The 12304-nt window shown below is 43.7% G+C and overlaps 1 long non-coding RNA gene across 1 annotated transcript in view; it reads right to left on the bottom strand.

The window, feature by feature from the left end:
- Positions 1–11938, bottom strand: part of LOC137546724 (uncharacterized) — a 260615-nt gene extending 248677 nt beyond the window's left edge. The window contains exon 1 of the long non-coding RNA XR_011026330.1: positions 11812–11938. This is a non-coding gene — a long non-coding RNA (uncharacterized lncRNA). The remainder of the gene's footprint in view (positions 1–11811) is intronic.
- Positions 11939–12304: the final 366 nt, after the last annotated feature.

Genomic DNA, 12304 nt, shown 5'->3' with positions numbered 1-12304 from the left:
CTTAAAGGGAAGGTTCAGGGACGCTGTGAAAAAAATAAAAATCCAAATCCACTTACCTGGGGCTTCCTCCAGCCCGTGGCAGGCAGGAGGTGCCCTCGTCGCGGCTCCGCAGGCTCCCGGTCTCCTCCGGTGGCGCGCCCGACCTGGCCAGGCCGGCTGCCAGGTCGGGCTCTTCTGCGCTCCAATGTGCGGCTCACTGGTGCGCGCTGACGTCATCGGACGTCCTCCGGGCTGTACTGCGCAGGCTCAGAACTACTGAGCCTGCGCAGAACAGCCCGGAGGACGTCCGATGACGTCAGCGCGCACCAGTGAGCCGCACATTGGAGCGCAGAAGAGCCCGACCTGGCAGCCGGCCTGGCCAGGTAGGGGCGCGCCACCGGAGGAGACCGGGAGCCTGCGGAGCTGCGACGAGGGCACCTCCTGCCTGCCACGGGCTGGAGGAAGCCCCAGGTAAGTGGATTTGGATTTTTGTTTTTTCACAGCGTCCCTGAACCTTCCCTTTAAGGGGGGGGGGGGGGGGGGTAAAGGCTGGGTCCTCAAGTGGTTAAACATGATCATAGACTTGAGATCATAATGAGGGCACTTAGTGAGCACCATCAGTGGTGGTAAAGAGGTAGAGTAGTGCCTTTCTATATACCTTTCTTTATTTATATGAATGTTTAAAATATGATCTAATTTTGAAACAAGTCTTAAAAGTAGACAAAGGAAACCTATTTCTTCCCTTTTCAGTGGTGTGGCAATTTATCTGATGAAGATGAATGATGGGATCTTGTGGGATTAGCACTCAGGAAGGTTTTTGCCATAAAGCTAAAGCTAAATCTGAGGGCATCAATTAATTAACATAATTCATTGTATAGAGTTCAAAGTGGACCTGAACTCTTGCACAGGATAGAAGGAAAACGTAGATAAATGCACCCTTAGAGAGCTTGGTCTGTTTAATACCCCCCCCCCCCATTTGTGTATAATCACAAGTTGTACTTTGATCCTCCCCTGTGTCACATGACTGCCTATGGCAGATAAGCAGATAAGCTCATTTGAAAGCAAAGCACAGGCTGTAAACAATATTTTTGCTTCCATGAATCAGGTAGTAGAAACTGTGCAAATTTATTTTAGGATTTTTTTTTTACATTTTTTTGTTTAAAGGTTATTGTGTGGTTGTGTATCTTTTAGAGCAGAGAGGAGTTCTGAGTTTAGGTCTACTTAAAGTAGTTACTAATGTTTTTTTTTAATGCTTGGACCACAGAAACAAAGAAATACCAAGTCTTGGAAGGAAACCTCTTTTTTTTTTCTTTAAAGTGTACCAGGGGGTCTTGGTGTTCCCTGTTTTTATCTCTTTTAAAGTGTACCAGAGCTGAGTTATTATAAAAGTTTGTACATACCTGGGACTTTCTCCATCCCCATGCGCACAGATCGCTCCCATGCCGCCGTCCTCAGTCTTCTCCATCTTCGGTACTGGGTCCTGTAACTTCAGCCAGTCACGGCCAGTCTGCACAAAAGAAGTGTTCGGTCTCTTCGTATCTCTCTGGAAGACTGAGGATGGCTGCATGGGAGCGATCCGTGCGCATGGGGCTAGAGGAAGCCCCAGGTATGTATAAAACTTTTATAATAACTTAGCTCTGGTTTCCTTTAAATAATTTTGGCAAGACAAAAACCAGCATAAAATGGAAATTAACTTGTATTATTATTATTATTATTATTATTATTACTACTACTATTATTCTTCACATATTTATTTTTAATGTATTATTGATATATGAATTATTTTAATATTAACATATTGATTTTTTTAAATACTTTAATAATTTTAGTAATTTGTAATATATTTTTTGTATCTTATTTTTAAATTCACATTGCTAATATTTATGTTATTGCAGATTCAACATGAGTAGTAGTAGTGAATACTGCTGAAAACACAGAGGGCAGCTCCACTGCACTGTATCTGCTCACAAATCACCTGACATGTCTTCTTCAACATTCAGTGGATATGTTTATTATGCCTCTGTAAGTTTAGCCTTGCACAAACATCAGCAGGGAGTCACTGGCAATGGGATTTGCAGTAAAGTCATGTGTCAGAAGATAAAAAGCTTTCTCCTCGTACGTCTTTATTCTCATGTAACTTCATTATGCTGGGAATACACGGTTCGTTTTTGCCTTCGTTTAAACCTTCGTTTCGATTGTGCCTTTTGTCCTTTTCGATCCCGAAATAATCAGTCATACGGTTAATATCACCACCCACGGTTTAGTTTTTTTTTCCGATTCTGATGGTTTCGTTTTTCCAATGATCGAAGGCTGCAAAGAAACGAAACGAAAATCCCTTTTTACAGGGACGGACTAGCATAAACGAATATATAATCGATCTGAACAGCCATCAAGCCTACCAATGGCTCGATTAGATGGATAAAGAGAGATAATATCAAACATGTTCGATCACTAGTCGTTCGTTTTTGGGGTCTATTAATCGAAACTATAATGAGATTATGACTATTTTCACATACGTTTTCAACACTCGATTCGTTTACCGAACGAATCGAAGGTTTAAACGAAGGCAAAAACGAACCGTGTATTCCCAGCATAAGTCCCATGGCAGTGGTGTAGCAATAGGGCATGCAGAGGTTATGACTGCACTGTGGCCCCCCGACCAAAGAGGACAACGGTTATTAAACCACTGTACTAGCTTTTCATTGGTGCTATGCTAGTACTGATCACATGGTAATCATTAACAAATTTGTCCATCAGTATAGGGCAACCTCCATATCCCACACACCTGAAACGTATTTCAACCTAAATAACCCCAAACTCTATAACAGTCTGAGCCTAATAGTAATTATGCTGCTGAGATGTAAAACATTCCATATGCCATACTTACATTATTATTTGCATTTAGTTTCTAGCTATGCATGTACATTTTATTCTTATTTCCATAAAAACATTTGGAGTGCCTCTATAGAGGATCATATGGGAAGAGAATAAAATTATGGACGAAATAAAAGCTACCTTAACAATGCTGGATCAGGTAGCCTTTTCAGATTTATGCTTTTGATTTTATCAGATAACAAGCGTCATTATACCAGCAGAGAAACTCAATTCAAAGTAGATTTGGTAGAAACAGAAAAACATACTTCACTGGATTTTACATAATGTTATAATGATCTGCACTGAGAAGAACCAAACATGGGAGCATCTGTTTACATTCTGCACCGGGGCAGAGCCAGCAGGGAACAAGAATAATAACGCATAGCCACTCAAACGCAGATTTAAGAGACACTGGGAAGAAAAATGAAGCCGCCGCATTTAAAAATTTTGTAGAAGCAAAGGCGATATCATTTTTTCATTTTTTTCTTTTTCCCCCCACAGAAACCCTTTTATATTTTATCAGCATGTGATTCTGGAATGCCTGTTGGATCGCTGAGCTCAGCAAGAAAACCACAGGTGGAGAATTGCGCTCAGCGTAGTCTGTGTATTTCCAAAATCCTTTTGCACCTGGGGCATCTCCATCCTCTGCCGAACCCTTGCGCTTTCTAGTCTCACACGCTTTTATTTTAGCTTCACATTTTCATAGGATGACGATTTTTTGTCTTTTTCATTTATATGATTGATGGACAAAGTATTTGTTTTCACTTATGAAAAAACTAAGGAGAATGATTGCTAGACTCTGACACGTCTATGTTTTGTCACCGAAGGAAATCTTTAAATAAATGATATCATAGTAAGAACAAACACATCTACTTTGGACGTCAGTGGTCCTCAGATAATCTCAAGGAATGAGAGAGGCTGAACGCTGTAGCATTAAAACAGCACCTTGTGATTCTCTCTTTGTTTACATGATGCCCGCAGCATTGATCTGCTTAAAATTCTGTTCTTGTTCAGTTCTTGCTTCCAACCTCATACTGAAGGACTGCAAACCAGAGATTGTATGTTTTTCATTTTTTTTCTTTTTTTTAATCTTCACTGTGTCAGGGTATTTTGACTTGAGGATTGTGCCAGGAAAGATTTTACTTGTGGCTTGGGTTTTGATCAATATTTTCTTAGCTACTTTTTTTTATAGATGCCAGAGCTTAATGAGTGACACATTTTTATAGCATTCATCTCCTGTATTTGTAAGACAAACGCTGTAGCGTTATGCTTTATTGCATTGGAATGAAATAATTGCAGGTCAGCATATAACCGATGTGAGCGCCAAGCTATTTATTCCAGAAAATGTGTTTTTTTTTTCCTTTTTATTTCTGGTTTTATGCTGTTTTTAGAATGCCTATATAATAGAGATGAGCTGTTGTTTTATGTAAAATTAGTTTTCAGGGAGCACCGGGGGGGGGGGGGGGGGGGGGTCTTATGAGCCTTAGTGGTGCTATTGTTAAGGGGAGATTTTGCTTTTCCCATTGACTTCATACATTTCACTTTTAGCACAAAAGGTTAAACTGTAAAGTCTTGAAAAACTTTTTAGTTTTGGGGAAATCTAAATCTGCTTATCTTTTTTTGTCAATCAAGTGGGTTTAGCTTAAACCTTACTCATATGAAAACTATTGCTTTAATGAGATATGAAAATTAAAATTCAGATGACTACATACATAAATGTGAAAAGTAATAAATATCTGACTGTATACTATGTTTCTAGCGATCTAGTTTATTATAACTTTCATAATGTCTAATTATAACCTCAGCCCCAAAGAAATACCCTTTCTAATACTCAAGGCCCTTACATGCTATGTCTGTTGCGCTGCAGAATAATTTTGCATGCCAACTTCTGGATCAACAGGGATATGTGAGGGAGCAAGCTGTTGTTTCTGATTTCTGTTTGTTTCTGGTTGAACTCGATGGGATGTATGACTTTTTTCAACCCAAATAACTATGTAACTACTGTATATGTAACTTTCTGCCCATACAATTCTATGGGGCCATTCAAATCAAGTTAAATTTAGAGATGTGGCAAACTGTTCGCCCGGCGAACATCTCTGGAGGTTTTACTACTGCCGGGTCGTAGTACGCCTGCGCTGCCTGGCGGAGCGCGTCCTAGATCGCGCTCCTGTTGCCGGGCACTCTCTGCGCTTGAGCGTGATGTGATTCATGACGTCACGCACATGCGCAGAAAGTGCCAAAAAGTATGAAACAGGTTCTCACAACATAAAGCTAGACACTGTAAGGACTTTGGACATGTGGACTCTGACCTGAAATTTATGGTCAAGGACCACATTCCGACGTCCTGCAAAGGAGGTGTATGGATCACCAGATTGAAACAAAAAGAGGTCTACTGGATTCACAGTTTGGGAATGCTATATCCGAAGGGACTTAACCTCCTTAGCGGTATGCCCGACACTGTGTCGGGCATACCGCTCTCTGTCCTCAGGAGTCCCCCATAATTAAATAATTTGTTCACATGGCAGTAAAACCTTTAGCTAGCACTAGGCTAGCTAGTAAAGGGGTTCGGCACCCCGGATCCCCCCGACCCCCCCCCCCCCCCCGATCCCCCCGTTTTATACATTACCCAGCCTGGATACAGTGATCGCGCAGCCTCCCTGCAAAGCTCCTGTCTCTCTATGGGGAGGATCGAGTTTGTGCATGACGTCATGTGCGACAGAGGGAGGGTGCTCAGACCTGACACCCATAATGCATATTATGGGTGTCAGGTGCAAGCATTCCTAGATGAACAGGTTCCTGGAAAGTGGATTGGTCATCGTGGGCCAGTTGAATGGCCCCCATGGTCTTTCGATCTGACCCCCTTAGACTTTTATCTTTGGGTTCATCTGAAGGTAATTGTCTATGCTGTGAAGATACGAGATATGCAGCACCTTAACCTCCTGGGCGATAATCCCGAGCTGAGCTCGGGGTGTGTTGCGCAGGAGAATTTCTCAGGCCCTGGTGGGCTGATTTGCATATTTTTTTTTATGTTACACGCAGCTAGCACTTTGCTAACTGCGTGTAACTTCCGATCGCCACCGCTCGCCGCCGATCTGCCGCTACCCACCGTGCCGCGCAGCCCCCCCCAGACCCCTTGCGCAGCTTGGCCAATCAGTGCCAGGCAGCGCTGAGGGCTGGATCGGGACTCCCACCGACGTCAAGACGTCAGTGACATCATCGCGAGCGTCGCCATGGCGACGGGGAAGCCTAGCAGGAGATCCCGTTCAGAACAGGATCTCCTGCTTGCGCTAATCGCCAGAGGCGATCAGAGGGGGTGGGGGGATGCGGCTGCACAGCGGCTATCATGTAGCTAGCGCTAGGCTAGCTACATGATTTTAAAAAAGTGCAGTGCCTCCTCCTGGGCGATGCAATTGTATCGCCCAGAGGGTTAAACTACAGATACTGGAAGCCTGTGCTAGCATTTCTCCTGCGGTGTTGCTATCAGTGTGTGAAGAGTTGGAGAAGAGGGTTGCATTGACAATTCAACACAATGGGCAGCACATTGAACACATTTTATAAGTGTTCAGAAACTTGTAAATAACTCATGAAAGAATAAAGTTACAAATAAAACCAAGCACACCATTGTTTTTCTTGTGAAATTCCCAATAAGTTTGATGTGCCACATGACCCTCTTCCTATTGAAAAAACAAAAGTTGTATTCCAAATGGCAGACTTCAAATGGCCACCATGGTTACCACCTATCTTCAAAAGTTTCCCCCGTCACATATACTAATGTGCCACAAACAGGTAGTTAATATCACCAACCATTCCCATTGTATTAAGGTGTATCCATATAAATGGCCCACCCTGTACATTGGTTTTCCATGATCAAATTTGTATGATATCTGCGCACATATGCTGGCATAAACATATAGCCCCAAGAGTACATAAATCAAGCTGCTAAAGTTAGTCTAACACTAACCTTCCGCATATCACCTATGCTTAACCCTAAACTTCTCCTACCTTTAACTCAACTTTACTGTCAAAACTTATATGTCTCCTTGCTGACCTCATTCAGCACCATGTCAGCTGCTAAATAACTGTTTATTAAAAGGGTCCTGAATTTTTTGGGGGTTACATTTTATGTATGCTATTAGTGGAAGTTATTTTTTAACCTATTGCTGACCGCTCCACGCTGATCAGAATGAATGCGGCGGCAGCTCCAGGACCACTCCACGCCAAATGGCGTAAAGTTCTGGGGCGGAGTTTTGCAGGAGATTGCGTGCATCTCCGCTTGAATGACAGAGCTCCGCTCCATCATCACTCTCCCAGCGTTGATCGCCTCTGGGGACTGTTAGACAGCAAAACCGCCGTGTATTTACACCATACAGCGCTGCGATCTAAGGCAGCATTGTACTGGGGACAGCCGTGTGACACATAGGCTGTTGTCTATGAGCCCCGATCAATGTGATTGGCTGGCGGGAGGAAAGGCAGGTGGGGAAATATAAAAATAAAACAAATTGCATTATTATAAAAAAAAATATAAATATTATATAAATATTTATAAAACATATACATATTTATAAAAAAACAAACAAACAACACAGCAGTGATCAGAGCCCACCAACAGAACTCTCTGTTGGTGGGCAGAAAAGTGGGGTAGAATCACTTGTGTGCTGAGTTGTACTGCCCTACAGCGAGGCCTCAAAGCTTCAGTGGCCTATTTTGTAAAAAATGGCATAGTCACTAGGGGGGTTTAAGACCGTGGTCCTTAAGTTGTCAAAATTACAGATCATTATGAACTGCTTTGGCACATTTTATAAAATTCATCTGAAGATTCAGTAAGCTGTTCTTAATGTCAGCTGGGCTGCTTTAATTTAATTTGGACAGTAAAATAATGAGGAAACAAATGTATTATCAGATTAGATGCTTGTCATGGCAGTCCAATTTGTCTGTGAATTTGATAAGAGCTCCATTCTTTGAAAACTTGCAGTCCCATCACTTTGTTTTCCAACTGCAATAATGGCAATGGTATGAAAAAAAAAAAGCTTTTAGTAACTTTCTTGCATAATAGCACATCTTAATCTAAATCTAAAAGTTTCTCACAACTATAATTATACAGACCCAGAAGTATAACCCAGAGCATGCTTTTGTAGTGAAGAAAGTGAATTCATTTATAATTTCTTAAATTGCTGCTGGTATGTCTACTGATATATTCCATTGGCCCTAAATTTGGATATTGAGTGAGGCTGATATTTAGAATATTGATAAAGTTCACTTAGACATATTCTGCTGCTGACTTTAATCCTGTGTTTTTTTCTGGGGTTTTTTGTGTATTTCTCCTCCATCAATCCACTTTTCTTCAGAGTTCCCATTCACCTTCTTGAATGATGTGTAGCCTTTCTAATAAATATTCCTTCATGTGACACCTAACACTAACCTCCCCCAACACAAACCCCTTCTTTATGCCTACCTTTAACCCTTTCGTATCCATTGTCGGACTCAATCTCAAGAGCTCCTAATGTTGGGCCACATCCAACAAGGCAGCCCTGGGCCGAGTCAGGAGAAAATGGTGCTGGAAATTTAGGTGCAGCTGTGGCCCCCATAGGCTGTAATGTGAATTATGGCTATAGCGGTGCTTTTTCCGTAATTTTTAAGCCGTCAATAGATGGAGTCTAAATTACGATAAAAACAGCATAATTCAGACCCTAGCAATAGCAATTACCCGGTGTCAATAGTGGCCTGGAGGAGAATTGTAATTAATGCGACCGGGACATTTGCAGAAGCACAGTGAACCATTTATCAGCTTTACCCTGCACCCAAATTTTACAGTGCCTTAATTACATAGTCATACAGTGGGCTGCCTTTGGCTGCGCCACTGATGGGTCCAGTCCGACACAGCATCAGGACTCAGGGCCCTCTGATCCAAGAGTCGGACTGAGTCCTACACTTTGATTGCCTTTAGCAACAGGATGGGCCATTATGCCACATAATATACGTATTACATGGGCATGTTTGGGCTGCCAATGGCCAAGCTGCGGTTAGGACATTTAAAGAAGTTATTAGGGAGGTGCTTAAGAGGGTGTGGCGAACACAATAGCAAAGTCATTTAACCCTTCACACCCTCATATTCATTTTTATACAAATGCTTTTACAGAAATCAAGAATCCAGGAATTACTGCTATCCCTACAGCTAAGTTAAAGAGAACCCGAGGTGGGAATTACTAATACTATTGGGGCACAGAGGCTGGTTGCGCACACTAAGACCAGCCTCTGTTGCCCCATCGTATGCCTCCATGTCCCCCCTGCTCGCCGCTATAGACCCCGCAGTGCTGGCGACACGCAGCGCGTCGCCAGCACAATGTTTACCTAAGCGCTGTCAGTCAGCGCCGCTCCCCCGCCTCCTCCGCATTGCCGCTACCCGCCCGCGTCACTTCCCTCCTATCAGCGGGAGGGAAGGGACACGGGCGGGTGCGCCGATGCGGAGGAGGCGGGGGAGCGGCGCTGACAGACAGCGCTAAGGTAAACATTGTGCTGGCGACACGCTGCGTGTCGCCAGCACTGCGGGGTCTATAGCGGCGAGCAGGGGGGACATGGAGGCATACGATGGGGCAACAGAGGCTGGTCTTAGTGTGCGCAACCAGCCTCTGTGCCCCAATAGTATTAGTAATTTCCACCTCGGGTTCTCTTTAAAAGCCTGGGTTTAGGTACAAAAGAATACATTTTCTTGCATAGACACCTACACCGTGCAGAGCTACCCTGGTATTTATAGGTGTCCTAACTCTGGCCCTGTAACATGCATAGTGCAGACATGCAAACATTCATTGAATCAAACCTATCTAAAGATTAGGAGCACATATCCTGATGTCCTCTTTTGGGGCAGATAGTACATCACAGTAATCCAAAAAGGGAGCTAACAAAATATATCCATATGCACCATGCATACACCAGCATAAGCTGAATGCATACTGACAAAGGTCACAGACAAGGGAAGGAGGGAGTGCGATGTATTAAACTCTGGCCAGTGGCCACAAGGGTAAGTTACAAGAAATAATAATACATAAATCCAGGCACATCACCTAAAGCTAGGATATTTAAGTAAGTTATTTTAGCACCTTCCTACTAACTTATTTATATGTCCTAACTTGAGACGATGTGCCTGGAACTATTTTTTTTTTCTTATACTCAGCTGCTTCTTCTTCCAGATCTCAGTAAGGCACAGTCCCTGAATGCTCATTTATGTAATTTGTCTCCTAATTATTAGTGCAGATGTTAAGCAATAACAACACCGGGGTGCTGAGAAATAAGGAAGGCCAGCTAGGCAGGGGTGTCACATGGAACAGGAGAGTCATGGCAAGATAGGAAAGAGCATGGGAAGCCAGAAAAATATTTAGAACTCACTGGTAAGGCCTTGTTAATGAGATCGGCCTGGATGGAGGTGGCAAAGCTACCGTATAGCCACTTACACTTCACTTTGATGCAGTCTCTACAGGCCTTAGTCCCCAACCCTATTGGTTGGTTGGTATTGTTTTTCCTATATTTTTGCATCCGCTGCTCTATGTATTTTCTGTTCTACCTTTCTGTTACCATTTTGCTTTTGTATTCAGTACTATATTGGCATCCATAACTCATCTGCTTTTTGTGTTTACATATATTGGATTCCTTATGTACATGTTTCCAATGATGAATAGTGGTTAAAGGGGCACTATGGCAAAAAAGTATGTTTTATAGCCACTGTACTATGCCTAGCTGTTTGTAGAGCATAGTGGCTTACATGTAGTGAGGCACAGGGGCTTTTTTTTTTAAACACTGACATCTCCTTGTATACATTATCAGTCACGTCGGCAGAAGTACCTTTCCGACGCCACTTAGCCTGTTCCATGTAGTTGTAGGGAGGCAACTTTCCCTGTTGCTGTAACTGACGTTACAGTTTTCCCCTCTCTGCAGCGCTGGAAGGTTTGTTCTAAATTTCAACTGCACGATCGTGCAGTTATTAGTGTTGTCCGGATCATGAACGATTCGGATCTTTGATCCGACTCTATTTTATGAGTCGATCATCCGAATCATCAAAATGAGTGATTCGGATCGCAAAAGGGGCGGGGCCAGGAGCGACACGCCCCCTCTCAGCGAGCAGCGGGGTCCTGGAAGCAGAGCTGAGATGGATCGCTCTGTTGGATGGGAGGCAGCCTTGCAGGGACAGCAGGTAGATAAGAGAGAGGGGACATGGGTGCCACTGCCAGATATGTGTAGAGCACACATACTGGCTGCAATGTGCTGCCGATTATAGGCTGGCTGTTCCGTAGTGCTGCACAGTGATCACATTGGAAGCTTTTGGCTCAGCACAGCTCAGTAACTTTGCAGACAGTGTGATTGAAAGGCAATATAATCCTCCTGCACTCAGCACTAAACAGCTGCACTTATCTTCTGGGAATGCTTTCTTTCACTGTGCGACCTTTTCTTTCAAAGTGTACAGATGAGCATATAGGTGAAATATATGTAAAGCATATGACTTCAGCATGTGGGTATTACGTGCAAACATTTCTGCTCTCTGCTCGTCCCTCCTCCCTTCTCTGTCCACTCCCTGCCCTCTGTCCATCTTCTCCCCTTCTCTGTGTGTCCACTCCCTCCCCTTCTCCTGTCCACAGACCTGTCCTGCTGTTCATTTCACCCCCGAATGCTTCCGGTAGTAAAATGATCCGAGATTCGAATCAAAGATCCGAATCTCTTCAATGATCCGATTCGAATCATCCGGATCATTGAAAAGATCCGAACTTCCCATCTCTAGCAGTTTTCTTGCATAAACATGGCGGCATACTCATGGGGTTTGGCCACGCCCCCTGACCCCTATAGGACAGACTTCTCTATAAGTATAATGAATCGCCCCCCCTCCGCCATTCTTTTTATCTGTCCTCAATGGACAGGTTCTCTGTGAGTTTTTTTTTTTTTTTTCCTTTTTCTTATGTCATTTTTTAAACCTACCTCTTTTTTTCTTTTGAGAGGTAACTGCTTCCTTCTGCGGGTTTCTGAGCCTCTTCCCGCACTACAGTGGCCGTCTATATTTTCTCTTAAAGAGAGGAAAAGGCCAGGATACTGCTGCTGCTCCATTCGTGATTCCTCCGAGATCTCGCGAGAGTGGGAACGAGACTTGGGGATGCGGCCAATCAGGCATAGCTTCCCATGCCAGAAGTTAAGATGGCGCAGGGTGTATCACAGCAAGTCTCGTGAGACACGGGATTTGCCCCCTCCTGCACGGATTGGCCAACAGAAGAACTTAACCAGGAAGCTGGGACTCAGAGAAAGCGTCCAGCGTGGTGTTGCAGTAGCAGCGTGGGTGGCAGCATTCAGCAGCTGGTACCACGCTCCTGTGACAGGATCCCAGGACCAGATGCACGGAGGTACACTTGTATCCTATTCGTCTTCTGAGACAGGTATGAGGAAATCTCCTGTTATGTATATGGATAAGCTGCAGTGC

This window comes from Hyperolius riggenbachi, chromosome 1, assembly GCF_040937935.1.
Source record: "Hyperolius riggenbachi isolate aHypRig1 chromosome 1, aHypRig1.pri, whole genome shotgun sequence".
NCBI lineage: Eukaryota > Metazoa > Chordata > Amphibia > Anura > Hyperoliidae > Hyperolius > Hyperolius riggenbachi.
Note: the sequence above shows the minus strand (reverse complement) of the source record. Positions and strands in the feature narration are given on the sequence as shown.